The 25,555-nt window shown below is 43.4% G+C and overlaps 1 long non-coding RNA gene across 1 annotated transcript in view; it reads left to right on the top strand.

Annotated features, from left to right (window-relative positions):
* The first annotated feature begins 440 nt into the window (after nucleotides 1–440).
* LOC144785467 (uncharacterized) overlaps nucleotides 441–25,555 on the top strand; it is a 52,855-nt gene continuing 27,740 nt past the window's right edge. The window contains exons 1-3 of the long non-coding RNA XR_013601911.1: nucleotides 441–486; nucleotides 1,381–1,423; nucleotides 23,548–23,620. This is a non-coding gene — a long non-coding RNA (uncharacterized LOC144785467). The remainder of the gene's footprint in view (nucleotides 487–1,380; nucleotides 1,424–23,547; nucleotides 23,621–25,555) is intronic.

Below are 25,555 nucleotides of genomic sequence, written 5' to 3'. Positions count from 1 at the left end.
GGGAAGACCACCCAAAGACTGACAGGCCTGACACCAATAGTTGCCCAGGCCAAGTGAACAAGCGCCTACTACAGCGTACAAGTATTTTATCACAAATTGCTTTTTTAGGGTTGTGGAGACATGGCATAGAACAGTTATGGATAAAGAGTTTGGAGATAGCATGTTGAAGTTATCACTTAGAACTCTGGGTAAACATCTAGCAATATAGTAGTACCCATCTGTGAGGGATGGGCAGAAAATAAATCTGGGAAGCCGTATGTGTTTCTTAATCTTGCCGTTTTTATTTTGAGAAGTCAATGGATCAAGAGAAATTTGAGTAAAACACCAAGAAAAATATGTCTTGGTTCTGATAATTGTTCTTGGTTTATCAGGACTTTTTAATTCTTTAGTGAAACTCTTTTCTTCTTGATTTTTTCTTAGGTCCCAGGTCCGGTCTCCAGTGATGCATCATCCCCGGGTACCAGGAAAGACCACAAGGAAGCCGAGGTAAGTAAAATGGTCTGTCTATTAAGTTCAATAATGACAGAGACCATCACCACACCCAGGTGTACATAAAAAATGCTTTTCTTGAGTTATTACCCCTTAAATCTTTATAGCATCTAACCCTCAATAAAGGGGTGGGGAAAGATGGGAAGATATTGTGCAAATAGAAGAGAAAGAGAAAATAAACACTTGCATATAACTAAATCTGTGTCGCTTTATTCTCTTGTTTTTCCAACTAATTACATGGACTTTTATTTCAGTCTTCTTGAATCCTTTCTATGACTTCCCTTAAGCTACTGCCTTAATCCTTTCTTCTTATACTCTTTGTATATACGTTTGTCTTTGGCTTTTATTCCTTTACGTCTGTGTGTTTCTTTTGAGTTCAATCAGTAAAATTGGTATTGAATCAGGGACTCTCTTTCAGATCATTAGACACCACTCATCATGAGCCTCTCTAAGCTTCTCTCCCCTTATTTCCCTTCTCCAATCCATACAACCCCAAGGCTACTGTCATCCCCCTTTTCACATACCGGTTAAAGCTGTGTCAGGATCTTCAGATTTCCCAGGGTGACCATCGCTCTTCGTTTCATTCTTCTAGAGCCTTGTCGTCCTCTTGCGCTGTTCTCCAGTTTTTCGCTGCTGAACCTGGACATCTGTCTTCTTCCTCTACCCCGGCGTCTTCGCCCTCCTCCCCTTTAGACCCTTGAGTCCAGATTCCTCCTTCCTTTCTGGAGTCTTGCGGATTCTGCCTTCCTCCGCTTTCTGCCCCAGGTCTGAACATACGTCCCTCCAGGTTTCTGCTCATCGTTGATTGGTCTTCTATGTTCCTGACTCCGCCTTCCTTCTTTGTCCAAGCATCTCCATTGTATTCCATTATCTTTTTTCTTTTCTTCATAGACACTGGGTCCACGGGACAGGTCGTCGGTCGGGAGATGGAAAGGTAAGTCTGAATGGGCTACGGGTGCTGGGTTGGGGTCCGGGTGCTTCTTAAGAGGGGGCGGGGTGGCTCATCCTTACACCATCCTAGTCACCTCATTTGGTGGTTCATAGCATCATGTGGGTATCAACCATGCAGGCTCATTCCACTTAAATTACTATCTCAGTTCTTAATTACTCCTAAATATTCTTATTTTCCTTGTTTCCTCAGAGTTTGCAACAATGATGTCCTGTAACTGTGTAACTTTACATCATTACACGCACGATTGCGTTGGACAATTTCCATTTTTGTACAATATCACTTGCTTTTCTGTCCATACCATTAAAACAAGGGTGACATTGCTGTTTAATAATTTCCACTGAAATTGATACATTTAATATGGTGATTTATCTGGTACGCATGCCTGATCTTACAATAACCCAGGGAGCTCCTCCTACCTTAAACTTATCACAGACTTATGGTTCCTCTGGTCCTTGAACAACATATATTGTAACTCCAACATGATATCTTCAATCTCTTTATCCATACCTGTACTATGCTATGTCTCCACAACCTTGAAAAAGTCCTTTGTGAGGTGTTGGCTTTCGTAGGTGCTTGTTCGCTTATCCTGAACAACTATTGGAAACTACTGAGGTCATGTACTGTCCTATATACATGCAAAATCATTATATATATATACATACATATATATATATATATATATATATATATATATATATATATATATATATATATATATATACATATATTTATATATACATATATATATATATGTTCATTTTGTCCCAATGTGCCTTGCCCAACGCAAACCAGCCTGCGGCCTGCGAGACTGAAGCTTTGGACTTCCTGAGCTTAACAGTACAGTACAGAATAATTGTGAGACAAGACAGCCAGCTGCATTTTAAACTCAAGCAATGTCGAGTGACCTCCAATTGCGCTAGGCACATTGGAACAAAATTATACACGGCATCCGGCCGTGAGGAGGTGCACCATCGCAGGCTGGAAGAGAAAGGCAAGCCAGCCTGCGAGACCGAAGCTTTGGACTTCCGGAGCTTAACAGTACAGCTTATGCAAATCTAGTTTGTGATCAAGTCTTGCCTACCTACTAAGGTTAAAAACTAGTTTTAATTCCAAACAATGTTATGACCTTACTAAAGGAATTAATTAATCTATCTCGCATTGCAGGACTCAATGTCCTAGGAAGCAATGGAACACACACCCACTGGGGGCAGGCATACCAATGATTAAATTGAAGTGACAATACAAGGAAGTTGTTCATTACTTGTTTGCGACCCAAGAAGAAGGGATGTGAGATCCTGAAATGCGTCGGCCTGAAAAATGAATGTGAACCAAGACAGCAGGCTGCATTTTAAACTCAAGCAATGTCGAGTGACCTCCTATTGCGCAGGGCAGGGCACATTGGAACACAAATATATATATACGCACACACACACACAATATATATATATATATATATATATATATATATATATATATATATATATATATATGTGTGTGTATATGTGTGTGTGTATGTGTGTGCGTGTGTTCTTGGTGAACATATATGTATGGAAAAGCATTAGTTATATATGCATGTTCTTGGTGACAACATAATTCTTTCTGAATTGTAACGCTACACTGAATGGGTCAACTATACACTTATAACAATGCAGTGAATAAGACTGCTTGTATCTCAAAATGCATACTATATATGTTATCAACGTTTATGTGTGCACTGGACAAATATTGCATGTCTAAGTGAGTTGGTTTGTGAGCATGTGTTCATTCTGTGTTTGTGCCTGTGTACCCGTAAGTGTATGGCTGAGTGTACATGCAGGTGCGGCTATTGCCAAAACAAACTGCGGGGGCAAATAATAATAATAAAAAACAATTACCTCACGCTACCGCTCCCACTGCCAGCCACCTTGGTGAAAAAGTATGAGGAAGTCCATGGGCCACTAACACCCAATTCAGACACTGCTCTCAGCATGAGAGCAGTGACAGGATTGGTCTGAGCGGCCAGGTTAGGTCAGTAAGTGACTGGTAGCCTTTGCTGTTTCTCCACCTGACTGTACAATGCAGCTGGTTTTTTTGCACGTAGAGAGCTGTGCATTAAGTGGGTCTTACCTATTGCACCCTTAGAACATGACTGGGTAAACTCGATTCATAGAATAGCCAAAATTTACAGGGCAACGCGTTCCAATAAGAGAACGGAGTGTTGGAGTATCTGGGACAACTGGGTGGAGAATGCATGCTCCCCGTAGTAGATAAACTTCTTTCCCATTCTTTTACTGCACGGCCCTCACTGGAAGTCCACTTCTTCTTTTTTTTTTCTCTCTTTACTAATTGTTTTACTCTTTCCTGATTGCTCTGGGTATCCTGTTATATTAAATACATACATACACAATCTTTATTTGAATCACTGGTTACCATTAATCCAATGATTAAGTATCAGTAAAAACAGGCTGTACTCGAGAGTCTAGGAGTTTTACCCAGAAGGACTGGTCGACCTGGAAAGAGAACCTAAGTAGGAACCTGTAATCTAGGAGAAAAGAGTAAGTCGACCTCACAGAGAGGGATCCCATGATTGTCTCCATCCCCTCCCTAATGGAGTCCGTGGGTATCACTTTGTTTGGACGGCAAGAGACTAAGGGGCCGATTCCGATCGAAAGGGCTCCGAACGAACGATGTTCGGAGCCCTTCCGACCGCATCGGAATGTGCCGGCTGGATTTCTTTCCGACTGAGCCATTCCGATGGGCTCAGTCGGTATGGAATCCGACTCGGATTTACGGATGGCTTACAACAGGCTCCGAGAGCCAGTCTGCTGTCGAGAAATCCTTCAGTACTCCCCCGGTCGCCTCTTTACGACCGAGGGAGTACATGGCAGTTTTTTACTGCCTTTTCGTGACGGTGTTTCTAAAACGAAAAGGCAGTCGGAAACTGTCTCTGAGGGCCCCCAGCAGGGCCCCCATGGGTGCGAGCCCGCCATGTTGATCCCTGCACCCGGTGGCAGGCACCTTGGAGTGCCGGCCACAGGGTGCAGGGATGAACTGCACCCCTGCTTTACACAATGCAGGCATCCATTCCGCTGGGAATGCTTGCTCCGATTGTGATGCATACGAATGCAACCGAACAGCTAGAGAAATGTAATATACCATAAATATATTTCCAAGAAATGGAACATATTTCTGTAGAACATACATATACATGACCCTTCTATGCTGCAGAGCATAAACATCTTATGAACGATAAAACATCTTTGAAATATGGAGGGATGAAACACTCCCGAATCAAATAGAGAAAACAACTTGGGGGCACATTTACAAGCCCCCTGCGCCACCAGTACGTCACTTTTCGTGACGTACTGGTGGCGCAGGGGGCTCCTCCGTATTTACAAGGAGATGAAAACCCACCCTGTGTGACTTTTCCTCTCCTTGTAAATACGGCCCTTTCACATGCAGCATTTTGCGTTGAAGGGGCGTGCCATGGGTGTTGCTATGAGTGTTCCCATGCAACACCCATGGAACAAGGCACATCTCCAGATTTACGAGAAATCCTAGAGGTGGCGAAGCGAGGCGCAACAAGGAGACATTTTTTCATTTCTCCTCGTTTTTCCTCTTTCAATGCGTGCTGCATTCTACAGCACGCATTGACAGAGGAAAATACCTGTATTGATTGTTTTGTGCAGGAAGGTGCCCCTTCCTGCACAAAAACAATCTCCCCACGACGTAATTGTTTGCTGTATAAATTGCAAGTACTACTCCGAAGACGGTCCTAACTCATCCGATTTTGAATCTCGCACTATTCGAAGCGAGGTATCTATTCTGTGGAGGAAATATATCTTTTTATTCCTTTCCTGAGTGTGAAAACATACCTCCTATGGTCATTATTTCGACTATTGAAAGTATCTTTTACCCCTACTGGTCAGCGAATAATCTTGGCGCCTATCTGCAATAAATTGGACTATTCAATGAATTCCAAACGGTGGATCACTGGAGGAACCTGAATACGGTACCCCAAGGATCAGTTCTAAAGTTTTACAATATTAGGACGCCTACTACTAGGACGGATCTTTCCTGTACTCTTGACTATTGAGTTTGCTACACATATTTTTGCCCTGACGAAGTTCCCGTGGCACTAGGGGAACGAAACGCGTTGGCTGTGCCTGTGCTGATTGAAAAATATGATTTCTGAATAAAGAAGAGACTTTTTAAATCATCTTTTGCTCTATTGACTTTATTGGAGTGCACCTTCCTTTTTGTTTTTGTATACCAGTTTTATCTAAACATTCCTAAACAGCGGATGTTGGAAGTGGCTGCACCACCTGATATTGTAAATACACGGAACTAATGTGCTTGACCTTGGTCTGCTGTTTGTGCTCTTTAGTGTCTAATCCCCACGACGCAGGGATGCTTGCACCATGGTGCAAGGGTGCAAGCGCCAGGGCATGGCTGCAGTTTGTGCGCCAGCGCAGGGGGAAGCACAGAGATGCGATATATTCTTGTAAATATGTTGCATCCCTCTGTTTCAGAAGTGCCGCAGCATTGCACAGCAAAGGGCTTGCGGTGCCACGCTGCGGCACTTCCTTGTAGATCTGCCCAATGGATTGACCTACGAATGGCGAAACCCTAGTTATAATGTATACATTTACATTAACTTTGCAACAGTGCAAAAATGAAGCAAACACTAGTTTGTCCCGATTTAAGGGATATCTGATAGAAATGGAGAAAACAGGGTCTGCTCCAGTCTATGTACGGCACAAAGGGCTTCATTACCCCCAGGTCCCTCCTGACCTCGTCCCATTCCTTAAAATATGGAGATAACCATCTCCATGACAGAAAAAAAGAAAGGAGCATGCTGGGATACCTTACCTGCTCCCTCCCACTGGGAGTACATAAGCAGTACCAGCCCAGCATGCAGCCTGTTCTTTTTTTCTGTCTCCGACAGAATGGTTGTTAGACGTGTGTACTGTGGTGTAATTTCCTTACCTGGATTCTTCTTCAGGACGGCGCCCGCTTCTGCTGGGCTGGGGTGGCGTGCTGGTCCTTCTCTGCTTCCCCTGCCCGGCTGCCTGGCTTCGAGGGCAGGGGTGCTGCTTCCTGGTGGTCTGCCTCCCGGCCTGCCTGGCTTGCTGGGTCGCGGGGCTTCTTCCTGGCTGCCTCCTGGATTGCCGGCCCTTTGCGGCTGGTGCGCCGTCATCCCGCTGTACTTCCGGGTCGCCTGGGCGCGTCTCCCCGAGCTTGGCCGGGTGGGAGACGCGCGGTTCCTGTGCCTTGCTGGCTTGGCGCTGGTGGGATCCTGGGGCCGGCGATGTGTGTGGGGGCCTCGTTTCCTGGTGCTGCGGCCCCCACTGCGGGTGAGTCCCGCTTTGCGGTGTTTTCGTGCTGTACTACATCTTTGCAGTTTTTCCTGTTTGCTCCCGGTGGTGTGGCTTGTTGCCGGTGCTGCAGGCTGCATTGCTGGGGTCCCAGGTTCTTGTCTGGGTGTGGGCTACCCATCCCATGCTGCTGGGCGATTCCCTTACTCGGCGCTTAGATGATTTTGTCCTTGGGTCCCTGTGCTGTGCATGTGTTATTCACCGGCTCCCTTTGAGATACCCTGCTCTACCATCGGCCCTTTTTAAGCACTTGACGCTGCTGCTGCCTTGCCTGCGGTCCCGATTCTCATGGCCTCCGCTTGCTGTGTCTCTGGTGTGCTCTGAGGCCTGCTGCAGGACGTGTTTGGCGTGCCTTTCCGTCTGGTTGCAGTGGGTCCGTGGGCATGGCTTTGGGCTGGCTTCTCGCACTTTCCCCTGCTGGGACACGTCCTGTTGGTCTGGCTTGCACCCTCCCGGTGCTGTTTCCGTGGATTTCTTCTGCGGCTGTGCGTATGGTGTGGCCTTCTCTGCCCGGCGCTGATGTCCTGGTGGGCGCCTGGGCAGGTTTCTTGGGGGGCGATGAGCTTTTGGGGCGCTCCTCCTGCCCTCCTGGTGAGTACCGCGTAGCGGTCCCTGTTCTTTCTTTGATGTCCGCCTTTCCTGCTGTCTTTTCTTTGCAGGTTCCTCCTGGGCCGGGTCCTTGGCTCCCTGCTGTGGCCTGTGTGGCTCTTGCTGTGGCCTCGGCGGGGCGGACTTCTCTGCCCGGCGCTGGTGTTCTGGTGGGCGCCTGGCCGGTCTACTGGGGGTGGGGGGGGGGGGTGCTGATGTGACCCTCTTCCTGCCTCCTTGGTAAGTGCCGTGTTTCGGCGATCCCTGTTTCTTTCCTGTTCACTGTCCTTGTGTGCTGTGTGGCGGTTGGGATATGTGTGGACGGGTTGGCCTTGCTGGACTTGTTTCCGTCTTTGCCTGCTGCCGTCCGTGGCGGTTGCTGAGGGGTGTAGTCCTCTGGGCGTCTCCCTGGCGGTTGTGTGGGGTATGTGCTGTTTTCCTGCTCTGTTTCCTCCGCTCGTGTCTGCATGCTGCTTGGTCTCCTGTGCTGCCTTGGCTCTTCTGTTGCTGCCTTGGTTTGCCTTCCCCGTGCCTCCTCTATTCTGGGGTCTTTCTCCTGTGGTGGGCCTGCCTCTCCCTCTGGTGCTTGCCGCTTGGATTGGGTCGTTTGCCGCTTGTGCTGTGCTCTGCGGCTGTGTTGCCCTGTGGCTGTGGCTTCTGGTCCTCCTGCTGCCTGGCCGTCCCTGGTGGGGTGTCTTCCTGCTGGGTCGTGGCTCGCTTTTTGCGGCCTTCTGTCCTTCGGTTCCTGGCGTTCCTGTGGGTTTGGTCCGGGTTCGTGCCTCTGGGTTTCCTGTGGTTTCCGCTGCTGGTCGCCTCTTGCTTCCTCTATGGGGGCTTTGCTTGGGCCCTGCTCGGGCCTTCTGGCTTTCGGCGGGTTTCCTTTGTCCTCCCCTTGTTTCCTTGGGGGGGGGGCTGTTGGGCCCTTTCTCTGTCCTGGGGGCGCCTTGTCGCTGGGTCTTTGGCTCTGCCTTCGGTGGACGCTTGTTCTTCGTGGGCCTGGCCCTGGGCTGCTCCGTCTGCCGTTCCTGGCTGTGCTGTGCCCTTTCCCTGCTGGTGGGTTTTGGGTGTCGGTCTCCCCGGGTGTGTGGCCTCTCTGCGCTTTCCTTTCGCCCCTTGGTTCCTACCCTTCTGTTGGTTTGTGCGGGGTGTGTGCCTGTCTGGGTGCCGGCCCTGCCTGACTGCCTTTTTCGCTATTGGGCGCTTTTTGCTCCCTTCGGGTGCTTTTGCTTACCCCGTGCTCGGGGTGTCTGCCTTCTGGTGGTGTCTCCCCCTGGTTTCCGGGGGGGGGGGGGGGTTGGGTTTGTTGTACCCATCCTCTGTGCTGGTGGGTCTTGGCCTTTCTGGTGGTGTTGGCTCGGGTTTCTTCTTGCCTGCTGCCCTGTTTCCCCTCTTGTGCCTTGTCCTGTTGGCCGTGCCTTTGAGCTCCTTGAGGGGTTTGGGTGTCTGCCTCCCCTGGTGTGTGGCCGGGTTTTTGCTTCCCGCCTCTCTCGCTCTGCCTTGGGTTGCGGTTGGCTTTGCTTCCGTTTTGGGGCTTTGGGGGGCCTGGCGTTGGCCCGGTGCCCCCGTGCCGGCTGTTTTCGGCCTGTGCCCTTTGCTCTCTCGTTGGTTCTGGGGTGTCCCTTCCCGCTCCCTTGTTGTGTGGTGCGCCTTGGGCTTCTTTGGGCTCCTGTCCTTTGCTTTCGGTGCCGGTGTTTTTTTCCCGTGTGCTCGGGAGGCCGTGGCTCTGCCTTTGTTGGTTTTGCCTTTTCCGGTCCCTGTTTTGGCGTCCTGTTCGCTTTGTGTTTGGGTGCCGGGTGAGCCTCTTGGCTTGCTTCTGTTGGGCTTTGTGCTGTGGGGCCCTTCTTTGCTTAGGGTCCTTGTTTTTTGGTCCTTTCTGGGTTCCTTTCCTGGCTGCTCCTTCTCTTGGGCTTTGTTGTGGTCCTGGGTTGGTCTTCGGTCCTTTCTGGGTCCGCTCCCTTCGGTTGGCTGTGGCGCTAGGTCCCTTTTGTGGGCTCTGGGCTTCCTTCCTCTGGTTCTCCTTTCTCTGGGAGGTCTGGCTGTGGTTGGCTGTTGTGCCTTTCCTGTGCCCCTTCCTGGTTGGGGGTTCCTTTTTGCCTCTCCCTCTGGGTCCTGGTGGTGCGGTGTTGTGTGCCTCCTGGCTGGCTGTCCTGCCTGTTCTCCGGTGGGTTTCTTGGGGTTGGGCTGTGGGCCTTGTTGTTGGCCTTCTGCCTTTGGGGTTTCGCCTTCGGTGTTTCCGTGGTGTGTCCCTTTCTCCTCCTGGGGGTCGGTTCCTCCTGTCCGGTTCTGGGGTTTTGGTTTCCCTAGTTCCGTGTGGGCCTTTGTTGTCTTTCTTGGCTGCGCCCTCGTTTTTGCCCCGGTCTTGGTCGTTTTTGGGGCGCCGGGTTTTTTTCCCGGTTGGTTGTCCGTTTGGGTGTGGCTGCTCTGCGGCGTTTCTGCGGGGGTTGGCCTTTGGTTGGTCCTGCCCTGTGGCCGGGTTCCTCTGTGGTTCCCTGTTGCTGCCCTGGTTTAGGTTCTGCTGGGGGCTTCCCCTGCTGTGTTGGGGTTGTCCCTCTGCTTTGTTCCTTCCTGTTCCTTCGGCTCGTCCGCCCTGTGCGGGATGTTCTTTTCTGCCCTTCTCCTCTGGGCTGGTTTGGCCTGTTGGTCCCTGGTTGTTTGGCGGCCTGGGTCCGGGGGCTTCGCCCTTGGGGGTTTCTCGATATTTTTTGCCCTTTCCTGGCTCCGTTCTCTGTTGTGGAGCGTGCGCTTCTCCTGGGCTTCGTGTGGTCGTGGAGGGGGGGCCCTGGGTTTTGGCTCCTCTGCCTGCTCCCTTGGGTGCTTGGCTCTGCTTCTGTGCCTCCCTTCTGCGTGGCGGTCCCCTTCTGGCCTTTGGGGTCTTGGTTCGGGCCTGTGGGGTGCTGTTTTTTGGTCTAGTGCCCTTGTTGTTGGTGGGGTTCCGGAAGGCCGGGTTTTCTGCTTTGGTATTCTCCATATTTTAAGGAATGGGACGAGGTCAGGAGGGACCTGGGGGTAATGTCCTATTACTTACCGGTAATCTTCATTACTCCTGGTCCCGTTGACCTCGTCCCATTCCTTAGTTCCCTCCCTCCCTCCCTTGCGGCCGGCCTTCCTGTTGTTGGCTTGGTATTTTCAGGCTGCATGCTGGGCTGGTACTGCTTATGTACTCCCAGTGGGAGGGAGCAGGTAAGGTATCCCAGCATGCTCCTTTCTTTTTTTCTGTCATGGAGATGGTTATCTCCATATTTTAAGGAATGGGACGAGGTCAACGGGACCAGGAGTAATGAAGATTACCGGTAAGTAATAGGACATTACGAGTGCGCCAAATTTGATGCTAATAATTCAACGGCCCTAGGGTTAAGGTTACCAGGGTACTGGTATCTCCACGTGGGAGAACTACTGGAAATCACATGTGGACTCGGAGGTAATCTCTCTTATTTCGATTCTGATTCCCCCAGAATGCCTCATTTTACCCTAGAGTTTTACTAGAAGATTTTGGCTGCTTTAAACACCTAAAATGTCTGGGTGAAACTAATGTGCAGTGTTCTGCAGATCTCTTAATTGCAATGGCGGCAGGGAACGCTAGTTGCTTGTGCATCCGAATTAACTCATACTAAGCTCACAAGGAGGATAAAAGATTTTTGCAGCTGGGTTAAAAGCAGCAAATTCCGTTTTTTTCTGATTTTGACATGTTTACGTAGTAGATAATGGAACAAACGTTTCCTAACCTCTTTAATGCGACCCGTACTGTGGGGCAAAATAGATCTGCTTTGTTCCATATTAAGAAAACAGAGTAAATCAGTTTGGTTCTGCTATTTCTTTACACTGGTTATGCATGCCTCAGACTTTGTTGTTAAAGATTCTGTTACCCAGGTAAAATAATTTATAAGCAAAATATGTATCGTCATATTTTTTTGCAATTATTTCACAATGCATTTTCTCAGTTTTCTGCCCTGTGCAAAATGTGACATGGTCTTAAGCAAAAACTGTTTGCTTCATTTCCTGTAAGGCAGGCAGTAAAACGCACCAAATGATGTTTCTGTATTTTTCCACCGGTGCAAACTGCAAAGTTTATGCAATTCGTTTCTGTATATTGATAGGCACAAGATGTCACTGTTGTGCTTAGGAGAAGCGCCTTTTAAGATCAGCCTTGTAGCCTGCACTGTGCTAACTACAGACTCTAGTGTAAGACATAAATCATTTCACATTTCAGGAAATCAGGCGTGTGACCATCAGGGTTTTCAATCATCCTGCTATTCAATCATTCTCTTCATCATTGTGGAAACGTGGCACTTGTAATGTTTGGTACTAGATGGACATTTAACATCAAAGTGAGGCATTAAAAATGACAGGTTATAACGAAGAGCGTCTGAAAATGTAGCAAAACAGAATAACATCTGAATTGCATTATAACTCAATAGGATAAATCAAGCACTTGAGCTAAAATACGCATCTTACCGGTTAGATAAGGTACGAAAGTGCTTCATGTCGATAGACACCGCCATCAAATAATAACCACTAAAATCACCTACAACTTCTACATGTGTGATATGAGGTCACGAAGCCAGAGTGTATCTGAATTCCTTTTACGTCTAGGCAGTGCTGGATATTGAAAGAAATTACGCCAGAACCCCATACATTGGGGACAAGGGGGCATATTACCAAGGAATAGCGATATTTATCGCAAAATGCGCTTAGCGCATTTTTTTTAATCGCTGCCTATTGCTGGATATGTTAGCGGAGAAAACATGCTATTAGCAACATTTTTCTCCATTGTGCTAAAATATCCAGCGATAGTGGCGAAATGCGTGAATATCGCTGAGAATACAGCGATATTCACGCATTCGCGACGAAATGCTCTTAGCGATGTTATCCACCTCCCATTGGATAACATGGCTAAGAACTGGTCTGGGCAGGTGTTAGTATTTGGAGATATTCGCGTTTAGCGCAAATATTTCCATCGCTACGCCTGCCTTGCTAATAGGCGATAGCGACGTTAGCGACTGCTTTCAGTCGCTAACTGGTTGGGTACGCCCACTTTGCATGTCATTAGCGATAAACATCGCTGACATGCAAAGCGGGCCCCGAACCGCTCGCTATCGCCTAAAAGCTGTCGCTAACTTCAGTTAGCGACAGCTTGCTAATAGGGCGATAGAATTATCGCCGCTTAGCGGCCGAAAACGGCCGCTAAATCGGCGATAATTGCCTATCACCCCCCTTGGTAATATGCCCCAAGATGTGGCTGTAGAAAGAGGGTGGAGTCACAAGGGGCGGAGTCATGAGGTGCCTGTCTGGAAGCCGACTTTTATGTTTCTTTTTAAAAATTCTGCCCTAAAGAAGTTGGCAGTCAGTATAAATGTGGCGGTAAATCTGTTCTGGCTTACTTGCTCATAAACAGGCTGCATTTTAAAATATCTTAAGTGGCTAAGGCACCTACTGTAGAGATCTTTGTGTATCCAGCAATTTTGAGGGTTGCGATAACTCTAGTGGTTAATGCACCTGCTGGACCGATGTGTTTGCAGTTTAGGCACAGGTCTGACTCATCATAAAATACAATAGAGGGTTGTTGTGCCTGTGCAAAGCATTATGTATAACATAAAGGTCACTGATTTGTAAATATCTCATTGGGTTATGGATTTTGCCACAGAGATCCTAGTGTTGCCTGCAGGTCATAAGTTACAATCCTTGTAATATAGCATAGTGAGTTTTGAATCAGTGTCAAGGAGCGTCATGAAATCTGCAAGGTATATGTTTAGAACATTAATCATTTTTATCAATTTTTGTAGTTCTAATGTTGTTAAAAATGTACACATTGTACATCTAGGGGGGATCACCCACACAGGCCTGATGTATCCCATAATTTTCCTGCCGCCTAACCTGTAAATCAGAAAATCATAAACTTACATTATGAGTCGCTAATGTCTTTGCCACTTGTAACGTACAAACTGCCACACCTTGCAATTTAGGAGGAGGAGTGGTCAGAAAGGGGCTTCATCCATATCATGAATTGCAATGAAATGCATCGGCTTTGTGACCCCAGTGGCTGTCACAAACCACTAATGGCATAGGGACTCCTACAAGGTTGCGATATTATTTGTAAAGTAGAAGCTGTCCATGTAGAAGAGTTTTGTCTTTGTATACTTGGGCTTGAACATTGAGGGGACATATTCATGCTGTCCAATAGGTTCATCAGATCATGCCAGTTTGTATTTTGTGCATTGTAGCTCCTATCCCTTTAGCCATTAACTGAGGAGGGTTGCACCTATGCTGAGCTATTTTTTTTTACATTTGGAGCAATTTGAGCTTCACCCTTCATACTTTTTTTCCACAAAAGATACCTTGGGCAACCATATGTTCTTTTTTTCCCCACATGTTCGTGATTCTAAGGATACCTAGGGCTTGTGATTTATTCTGGAAGGACCTGAAAAATATGGCAAAAATTGACTTTTTTGAAGAATGGGAAGGCAGGGCCATATGAGAATGTGTATTTTTTCTTTAGTAAAAGTGGCTCTATAAAAGTTCCGTGGTGCTAAGATTACCTTTTTTTAAAGCTTCTAGTACGCAGTTCTTGCAATGTTCTGAGTAGCTGTCAATATCTCCTGTTTGTATAGGTTTCTGCTGACTTATGTAGGGGAAACAGGTGTGAAATGTTAAGGTGAACTCAGAAAGCTAAACATTTCTGAAGACTAGAGAAAATCTGAAATGAACAGCTGTCATTTGTGTAAATAACCTAGTGCATTTTAGTGCAAAAAAGAAAAATACAATCTGGTCAGCAGACACCTGACAAAACATACACACTCCATTCATTTTAAACAATTCCGACTTGGGGGAAATCATGGTGATATAGTGTGTGTGCATCACTACATTTTCTTACAAAGAATATCTCAAGAAATCAAACTTTTGGTAAGACAGAATTTTCTTAGATCACTTTGAATTTTTTTAGAATGTGTGGGAATTGTAGAAGTCCTAAAACCCAGCATTCCCATACTTTACCAAGCAAAATGTCCCCCACCCACAAGGGCAGGCCTATCTCACAAGACAAGAAATGGCCAAAAATACAATGTGAAAATGTTAAGAAAGTTGCTTGGAATTTAGGATGTTTGCTGAGCTTGAATGCTGTGGACATGTCAATATTGTTCCTCAAACAAAAACAATTTCCTATCAGTTTCTTTTGTGGTTGAAGCATTATTTGGGCACAGGACAGACTGGTACACTAGCAACCCTACCAATCATGTTGTTTCTAAAAACTAGAGACACAGGGAATTGCTAGGTGATGTGGCTTGCATGGAACTCTCCATAATCTCTTACCCAACATTCTCTTTTTTGTAAAGTGCTTCGTTTATTTATTCAAGTGTTCAGTCTTTTAAAACCATTACACCAAGACAACATCCTTTACGTACATAAATATCCTAATAAAATCCATTGATAAAAGGTATAAAACCATGGATTATTGTTAGGGTTTTAGTGAAAACAAGTTCAATTCTATTGTCCATAAAGTGCTTTAACCTTAAAATAATCATCATTATAAACCTGATATTGAAAATATAAACTGTGACTCTTTTTTGAATATTAGAAGACCAGTACTGTTCGTTATCCATAAAGTGCTTTAACCTTAAAAAAGAAAAAAGGTGTTTCTGCTTTACATATACACATTGTTCCGTCTTATTGAGATTTCCTAAAGTACTAAAAATCAGTTTCAGGGTTCCACAGGAATTTGGCCTAAGGCTTTTAGGTTCAGATTTTAATAAATTACCCCCCCCCTGCAAACTAGGGGGATTGAAGCCCCCCTAACCAAGTTGTTTGCATGTTCGAATGTCCATGTTATAAACCTTTCTTTCAGTAATTGTTTTCTTTCTTTCATGAACTTTGGACATATGCAGAGAATATGTGGTAAAGATTCTTGTTTATAGTTACACAATCAGCAGTCTTCATTTTGATTCAGATTTTTCCAGGAAGGAATTAGGTCCTTCGTTTCCCACTTACCAAAGCGAAATTTCATGAACTGATGTTTTAGGGCTATTGAGAAGTGAGCTAGGAAATATTCCTGAGGCTTCCAGGTACTATATGAATTAATCACTGTCAGGCATGACGTCTTTGTAATAGAGTATTCTCATCTATAGAGTGGGACTGGGATTTTGTTGTTAATTTAATTGCTTCATTAAAGGCCTCTTTCCCAATGCTAGAAATCCAAATGTCTCACAAGCAAAGTTCCTCTATAGCCTGGTTTAGATAGACGCCCCAAGAGACTTGTATATCATTCTCTTTTTGCACCTCAATTTCTTTCCAACACAGGTTATCAATAGAACCACTTTCGGATGCGCAAAGCCTCCTACATAGTTTAGTGAATGCACATTTGCTCCGGAATATTTGGTTGGGCAAGCCGAACTAAAGTCGAACTTGTGCCGAAGGGGCTGATTTTTGGATGTGAAAGACAGCTTTGTAAATTTTTGTTTGGATTTTGTTTAGAGTTGGGATTTTGCGTCCCCTCATTGTTTCGGTTTCATAGGTCACAATGGCATTAATTGTGCACGCATTATGGATAGAAGATGGCCATAGGATGGACAGCTTAATTTCTTTTATTAATAGTTTGGAGCCATATATGAGTGTTTGGGCTTTAGCCTGCATAGCCATTAGCTGCTGTTTATAACTCAATTTTTATTCGTCTTTAAATATGAGATATTTATATGTGGCTACAGTCTCGACTTTTTTTCCGAGCAAGTACCAAGAGTATGTCTTGTATTTGGAATCCAGTAATCTTACTATCTTTGTCTTGGTCAAATATAGTTCTAAACCTTTCTTTTCCAAGTATTTACCTAATGCACTCATACTGCATTGTAAACCAATTGGGGTTTGGCTTAGTAGCACAATATCATTGGCGTACTGAAGGCATCTGATTTCCTCTTGGTCTAGCGTTGGGGGGTGACTATTTACTTCCAGGAGAGAATCTTCAAGATCGGATAAATATAAGTTGAAAAGACTGGGGCTAACACACACCCCTGCTTTAATCTTTTGTTTATGTTAATTTTCTTAGTCACACAACTGCCATCCCCTAATTTTACCTGGGCTCATTTTCCTGTATATAGATCTTTAATGGCATTCAGTAAGTTACTTTGAATGCCCCATACCCAACATTCTTGATAAGTGTCAACCCTTTGCCTTGTCAAGGAGTGGATGCTGAGAATGTTTGTTGAGTGCTGTTCTTGATTGCCCAAACAAAAGGGTAACTCCTCCAGTACTCATGTGCTACCATGCACTTAACATTACACATGGAAGGTGTCAAATGTCTCCTTATAAGTGTCCCAATTAGGAGGAAAAAACACAAAAGCTAAAAGTCCTACTTCACATTCTTGTAGCTCTTAATAAAAAATTAAAGGTAATATAAAAGTTGAATAACTTCTATATTAATCTTCATTGTTTAGAAGGCTAGGCACTAAACTTCCCCTGAAATCAGGCAAAAGGAAAGAGCGAGGCAATCATATCCTGAAGTAGATTCAGTAGAAGTGGCAACAGTAATAAAAAGAAACTCCAGGGACAAAAATAGTAGCAAGGGGCATCGTCTGAAATGTTTTGAGATGCATCAATATTTTTGAAATACCTTCTTATATATGAATAAGATTATAGTTATTCATACTTTAACTTGGACTGGGACCCTAAATCATAATTCTCTGAACAGACCACCCTCTTCGAAAGGTTTTTTTTAAAGCTTGTCAACAACTCTTGCTTGATACTTATGTGATCATTTTGACTAATGAAGAAGCCCAAGTTGACATATTTTGCCCAGCACTAGAAGCTGAAGTCCCACTGCAGCTTTTTTTTCCCAACACTTGAAGTGACCATGAGTGAGGAAACGCCATTAAAGTTTAGGTTGTGAGGACGCTTAATCACCTTCTGAATGGGGTGTCCAGAAAAAAGCTTTCTGTCTTCAAAAATACTTACAATGCCACATATGTAACAGGGCTAATAACTCTCCACATTCCTCTCAGTTTGCAAGGCTGGTGGAGTCTGTATTGGGGCTCAGAGATGGCCAGAAATCAAGGAACCCTACCAGTCATGTGATTTATGAAAAGAACAAATCTACTGGAAATCAGAGTAGTGTAATTTGCAAGCATTCCATAAAGCGTTCCTTCCATGAATGCTCTGCAAATGCAAGCTACATGGGTGCAGAAAATGTGAGCTATGTCTCCTTCACTCTAGAAAGGAAGTGCAGAGGACATCCTGTGCAATTATGAGCTAAAACGTCAGAGGCTACAGAAAGAAAGTTTGCAAATGTGAAACATTTACGGCATTCTCAGGGTTTACAACTGAAATTGCTGTCATATCAGCATCCCATAAATAATCTTGGGTGGGCGTAAATCACATAATTTGCTGTAGCTTAATTATGCAAAATTACAGCACAATCATGCACGATTATACGGAATTACGCAAGGAGCATAGCCCTTCATTTACAGCTATTTTCTTAGTGCAAAATGCACCTCTTGTGCAAAATGAACCAGAGGATGCATTTTGTGCTAAGGAATTAGCCCTAAATGCAACAGAATAGGAACAGCAGCAGCTAGTAGCCACTTCCACCCTGTGCTCTTCGGTATGTTTGTCCCAAATTAAAATTATGCAAACAGTCTTAGTCGTATAATTGTGGGTGATTTCATGTCACAAGAAAAGCACAAAATTACTGGAATTACTACATGTACTCCAGTGTATTTAAAATGTAACTCAGGTATAATCTTGGGTCACATTGCAGAACTGCACATACATTGTATCTGCAAGATGACCAGAGATTAGTACACAAGGCCAGTAGTTTGAAAATGCAGTTGAGGTACATTTTTAGATTAACTATATCATTTGGGAGGGAGTTTAAGGCTTTGATATTGCACACACCACACTACTGCCTCTATTATTTTTAAATTATGCTGCATCATCTGCAAGAGAGAGATGCCTATAAACCTGTTCTTTCTAACTTGGCAAGAATCCCGCAATCATAGACAGAAAAAAACGCTCTATGGGACAGAATTAGCGTTCAGTATTATTGGAAACCACTCCAGTTTCCTGAATGAAATAATAAATTCATTTTAGACTCCACCTTTCTCCATTATCATAGAGTGACGGAAATACGGCCATGAACTCTCCTCCAGTTTTAGCATTTCCTCGAGTACCTGCAAAATTACCATGAGCTCTAATCTTTCAGGCTAGAAAGACAGAATTTTGAAAAACAGTAAAAAATAGGAAAAATCTTCTTCTTGTCACATCTCAGACTTTGATATAACATCCAACTCCATTCCTTCAACAATTCCACATGACTTTAAAACCAATTGGTTAAGAAAAGATATGTTCCAGTCAGAGTATGCATTAAGCATTTTTTGAGAAGAATCCCCCAATTACATGGCGAAAAATGTGCAAGTCATTTAATTATCTAGATATATATATAGTCCCTTGCGAATCATGTTGGAAGTGAGCTAAAACATATGACTAAATATCAATGTATCATACAGAATACTTTTACTTTCTGCTTTTCAGGTTTCAGGAACCATTGGATGACAGAATTGTCATTCATAGCTCCCAAAGTGAGTCTCATGCCAAGAAGTTGTTTCCTTCTGCTGTAGCATGAGCCCTTGAAACATTTGATTGTGCAGTAGAGGGCTTGTGAACATCATTTGGAATGAAGGGCTAAAAAATGTCAATAGGGTCAAAACCTTCTAGATATATGGGAAGTTCATTAATCTGAAACTTATTTCCAAAATTACTATTTTCAAGATCATCAGATTGCGTTTTGAGAACTGCAACTTCCGTTCTCAAGTGATCAATTTTTGAGGCAGCAGCTCTTAGATCACTCACTTACTGCTCCGTGTCTGAAATTCATTTGCCTAAAAATTCCCATTTTTCATTTAAAACCTTAAGTGCTTTATTAGTTTCTTCCATCTATGGTTTAAGAGCAATTTCCTAAAGTAATAATTCCAAAGAAATAGGAGCAGACTGGAGAGGGAGTCTTCTTTGGTCACTTTTTTGTACATATTATTGATGTATTAAGCAAGGATGTTTTTGGTATGAACACAGGTATTATCCAATTTTTGGGAAGCACTCTCAACTATATTGCTCATAATATCATCAAATTCAGAGGATACACAGAAAATGTCACCACTCCACTTTAGTTTCTCATTTTCTCCATATACACAGTGTCACGGGATATGTGAACGCTCCATGATGTGCTTATTATTTGGAACAAAGTGCCACAAAGTCTGCAATCGAATATAGGTGGACCCAGGGACTAAAAAAGGAATACATCATTAAGTACCAATCAATGCAGAATCTTCCTGATAAGGCATTGATGAAACATTATGATGAAATTGAGGAAGATGGTACAGGAAAGCAACAGAAACGTCAGAGTATAAAGCCCAAGAAAAATTTGAGTCCACAAAATTGGGTTTGTACAGAAAACCATCCACAAAGCTTGTAGAAAGTACTTGATGGTCATTTGGTAGACACTTTCGATAGAAATAAATGGCACGAAGGACAATATGCAAATGCAGCTTCATAAGATGGCGGACATCTCTTTCTATGAGGGAAGATGTCCCACGACAGGCAGCATACATTGGAGTGGCATAAATCCCAAAGAAATCTATGCCTGAGAGAATGCTCCAAGCCATTCAGGAAATGAATGGAGTCTCTTGACAGATTCTAGAATGGAGCTTTCATCCTGGTCTCTCTGTAACTTGTCACAGTGTGGCCATCTTGTGCAGTGCTTAAACCACCCCCACCCGGTAACTACACAAATAAAAGATAGTCAAAGAAACATTGTAATCCATGTACATCTTTCTGAATCCTGTAGTTTGCAGGTATTTTGGCTTCAGTACTTGTAAACACTTACATAAAATACCTGTGTAAAGCACTGGTGCCATCACAATTAATGTTTTTTGCTTTCCTGATCTCAGATTGTCCGTAACATCGCAGCCCAACCTCTAGGTCTCCCCCAAACTCTCTAACCATCTAAAGATTACTAGCACCTTAACTTACTCAGTTCAACTACCGTTGAAACAACCTGAAATGCATTCCATCTTTCTTTCCAACACTGTTTATGTACAGTGTTTCACTGAACTTCTACTAGTAGGGTGTGTGCCTATATTATATACACAGACAGAACCAATTACATTAAATAGATTCAATGAGTGTGTGCATCCATGGGCATTATGGTATTGCAGAATGGGTAGCAGACACTTGTGTGGTCCCTTCTGCAATACTGATGGCACTGGTGAACATTTAGCTGCAGTGCTATCTTGAGAGGGTGTTCTCTGCACCTTCTCATGCGTGGCCCCATGCAAATTAGGAAATCACTTTGCGTTTGTGTCCACATCCTATTACAGACACGGGGCAGAGGCAAACAGTCCCTTAGGAGGCACATTCACAGTGCACAACAAAAGGTGTTACACTATAATCAATTGCCTTCTGGAGGGGGCAAATGGGGTCTCATGACATCCCCATGGAGGCGGGTGCATTCGTGCACTGGACCACCTGCATGGAGATCTCAGTTCCCTTTTTACTCTGTAAAGCCTGGAGAGGCTTGTAAACAGCCATTCCATATTTCTCTGTATGCACTGCCCCAGGCAGCCGCGAGTTCAAGATTGCCTTGAGGCAGCCCATTAATTGGAATAGGACTCACTCTTCTTGTATTCGCGGGGAACACCTGCTTAATAGTGCGCTGTGGCACAAACAGGGACAGAGTGTCATTTCATAATACAGGCCTGGTGCTTATGTGTGAGACCGAGAATCTAGTAGGAGACTATTACCTGAATAGGCACCCAGGGTTGCTTCTCTACTGGAGATGATGGGGTGGTATATCTTTACTTACTGTAATTATGGTGTTTAGGAGTCTTTTCATTCGCTATGCCAGAAAATTGGAGTTTGGGATGTTACTTTAGCATAGCTCAGAATTGACTATTGTGCTAATTGATATCACAAGCTCATGTTTCTGGATGCCAATGACAGCCTGTATCCTCCCTACACTACTCTCTCCTGACAATCTAGGAACACAAACAGCACAGACAGGAAGTTTGGAAAATAGGTAAAAGATCAGAAAAAAGCACACCTCCGCTTTTGTTCTTGGCTTAATGAGCAGGAGATAATTGCTTCATCTCTGTTTGGGATCTCACCAATACATAAACATAGATTTAGTCACCCTTTCTTTAACACAAATGTCAATGAGCTATGATACAACATCAAATAATACACATTTTTAAATATATATATTCTATTTATGTAAGAGCATGTTAGCAAAATATATCAATTGAAACAATTCCTAAATATAAATAAATACATTAATTAATAAATGCATTCTTAACCTGGCGCCGGATTCAAAAATTAATACAGGAGCTGTACATTTTCTTTGCAATATACTGTATAAATTCCTGGCTGCGTCTTATAATCTACCTATTTATTTATCGAATTAAAGTGTGAGTACATACCTTTTGCATCTGGTTAGCAGTAGCGTAGCAAGGTCAGGTGGTACCCGGTGTGGACAATGAAAAAATGGCAAAAATATTTGTTTAAAACACATATTTTTGCCATTTTGTCACCTCCTCAGTAATGACACTTGTCATCCCCGACTTGACAAAATGGCACAAATATGTGTTTAAAACACATATTTTTGCAATTTTGTCACCCCACTCAGTGCTGACACCCGGGGCAGCCCGCACCTACTGTACCCCCCCTTCCTATGCCAATAATTTTATTTTAAAAACAATGTCTTTAGATGAACCGCTTGCAGGGCCATCAAATTTACCCCATTTTGTTACATTAGGTTAATTAAAGAGATGGACTTAATTAAAGAGGTGCACTTAGCATACCAGTCCTCTAGTCTTGTTATATGAATTAGCTTTTGAAACCAATGAGAGAAAGTTTTGCAATCAATTTATATCCATTTTTTGGTAATTAAACAATCTCGCAAGTAACATCCAATAAGGACCAAATTACAATCCTGTTTGAGCAGCTAGGTCCCCAAAGACATACAACCTAATGAATCTTTCACAGGAATTAAACTCAATGCCATGGGTCTATCACTTTTGAAATAAACTCATAGATTGCATTCCAAAATCTTTTTAACTGCGAACAAATCTAAGTCATAAAAATCCATCTTCCAATATTTGCAATACAGCATCTTGGACCTTGGTGTGAAAACATAGGGCCTGATTTAAAGATGCTTGGATGTGATACTCTGTCAGAAACATAGCAGATATAAGAGAATTATATCCTATGATACTTGTAATACGGTGGACACATTTGCGTCGGAGTATCCCATCCACCGAACTCTAAATAAGGCCCATAGTTCCATGGTTATGCAATCTTTCAGGAGTAAAATGTAATAGTCAATTAGAAAAAATGCATATGTCTAAAATTAAGCCTCCCCCAAGGGAGGAGAAAGCAGACTTATTGATATCCGACCAAGCGGAAGCCGAAGCTCTATACCCATAATGAAAGCCCAAATTTCTCAACGATTTTTCTTGTCCTAAGTTTTATTGGAATTGATATATTCATACCATTCCCCAATATCACTCACAAGCCTTCACATATCTTGCAAATGCGATTCTGCCTCGGGAGCTATGTAAATTCTGCAAAACCCTACTTGACTACACACAACAGTCACAAATTGTCCACATTCATATGAAACAGTCCAGGAAGGGAGAGGGGGCTTAGAAGAGAAGAAGAGAATTTAAGATTTTCTCCAAGGGAGTCGCCACTGGCTTGACACTTTATCTATCGTAATACCTACTTCCTAACTCACTTTTACATGAATACCTACGCTATGAGAGTTTCATAATAAATCATTCATTCTATATTTAGAAACCATTGTTTGTACACTCTTGCTATACAATCAATAATAACCTTTAGTATTGTAGTGCTTACCCAGTTTTAGGTCTTGCAGTCTACTCTTTGAACATATATATCAAGAATGTTGTGGATTCATACAATTGTCCTAAAACCAACTGCTCTTTAAGAAATAACGTCCTGACACTCTAGTGCTTTATAGAGACTGAGCATATCACTTTCATTTTCTTATTGTCTAAAAATACTGCTTTGTAGTCAAAAGAATGTCATTTTAAAAGTACTGGCTCAAAAGAAAGCTCATTGGTCATGGGTAATGCACTAACCTGTCTTTACTCTTGTTCTTTTTTGTTTTTGCAGGAGCACGATTCTACTATTTTCCGGTGGCATTCGGATATCAGGAAGATGACTCTAGGGTCTCAGAGTTATGCAGGTAAGTAAACACAGTTGTCTCAGATGTAGTACAGGATTGCAGGCCAGACCACTAGTGAGATACCTTTCCTCTTGGGAGAAATCAGAAAGATAAGCAACCGGCAGTGGCTTGTGCACAATTTATATCAGATAGCCACCAAGTTGGGGGGCAAATAGCAGTCATGAGCTAATACATCTAGAGATCCTTTAAGCCAAACACTTTGGATTAGTCTGTTTTGTTGAGGCTGGCTGAACAAAATGAATTCAGCTAGCATAGGAGCGGGCATTGAAACGAAGGCAGCCCGAGTCCATAACAATAACAGCAATCAATAAGTGAAAGACAGAATAAAAAGGTGAAGACTCAAGAAAAACTGCAAAGAAGGGAAGCAGACATAGAGGGGTGGTGGAGTAGAAGCAGTTTGGCCTGCTTGTGCTTAGATCTGATCTATTGTTCTGATTTGGATGTGTTGTTCTATAGAGCTGGGGTAGTGCGGGGGTCAGGAAATTCGGGTAAATGAGCCTGATTTATCTGGTGGCACTAGACGTGACTTGCTTTTTTCCCCAAACTTCTCTCCCTTAAAGATCTAATAGATTAACAAATAAAATGCCCCCTTCCCAGCTCAGTAACATTGGCCAAACTTGACTCCATCGGTTTAACTTTTGCAATGACATCAGTGACTGATATCATTTGCACTTCATAAGTGAAGCAGAAAGGCAGACAAGACAAGACAGAATCAGAGTAAACTCAAGGGTTCTATGAAAATGATGTAGTCAACAGCAGTGGTGCGAAATAATAATTTCTTAATATCAATACAGTATTAGCAGCAGAAGCAGGACAGGTTGGAGACATGTCTAACAACTATGAGTAAAGTAAGGAATAATGTTATGTTTCTAAATGCATGGCATAGTCTACATCAGTCTTCCTCACATGGCGAGTGTGCATTGAAGAACCCAAAAATTATAAATACATCACAATTTATGATGCAAACCATTCATTTGAAGCCATGTTGATAGCACCTCAGAACGATCTCTTAAGCAAAGACAGAAAATAATTCAACAATATCCAAACAAATGAAGGGCAGAAGGGAGTAAGACAAGCAGCATCAATCCAATAATGACACACACTATAGGAAGGATGGAAAAGATCACTAAGAATTCAGTCAAGAAGGGATCTGTCACAATATCGAGGGGCAATCAGAAGAGATTTGTAGCAGAACATGGATTTGCTACCACATTGTAGGTTGTAACAGCTCAATGAAGGCGGCAGAAATATCCAAACAACACTGCTATACAGACACATCACCAGAATGAGTGTGGTATATATCAGCGACCCCAGCTATAAGTCTGAGAATACTATTAATCCTACTGTGGTTCAGTTCTTGGTTATAAGTTGATATTTCAACTGAAACCAGAAAGTTAAACTGGAGCACTGTACAAAACCATGCTAAAACTCGGAAAGACCATTATCTGCAATTCACTAAGTGCTAAGTAGAACATGTGCTGCATCAGATATTATCTGAAGTGCAAGAGATGACAATGTAGAATTTTCTAGTAAGCTATGACGGAAAGTCTTAATTTTATTAAAAAGGTGTGTGAGATTGTGCACTCAATTGTACTCCTATACTCCTGTTTTAGTTTTTATTTTGACCATTCAGCGTGCTGCGCTATGAAAAATGCCTGCCAAGCATCTAAAAAATTAAATGGTGTGGCCAAGTCCCTCAGGCAACTTGGACGCTAGCGAGCACTGCCATAAGTGATTTACCTAAACATAATAAACTTTATAAACCAATGTTTATCTGTTTCAAAAATTTATTTTTACAGCCATTACAATTTGATGTACCTTAATAATCACAATTAAAACACATTACATAATAACATAAAGGTTTTCACTGGCATTGATACAATCAATTAATGTTGTACATCATTACAGTTGAACAACGCCCAATGCATTTCGGGA

This window comes from Lissotriton helveticus, chromosome 10, assembly GCF_964261635.1.
Source record: "Lissotriton helveticus chromosome 10, aLisHel1.1, whole genome shotgun sequence".
NCBI classification, from domain to species: Eukaryota; Metazoa; Chordata; class Amphibia; order Caudata; family Salamandridae; genus Lissotriton; species Lissotriton helveticus.
Note: the sequence above shows the minus strand (reverse complement) of the source record. Positions and strands in the feature narration are given on the sequence as shown.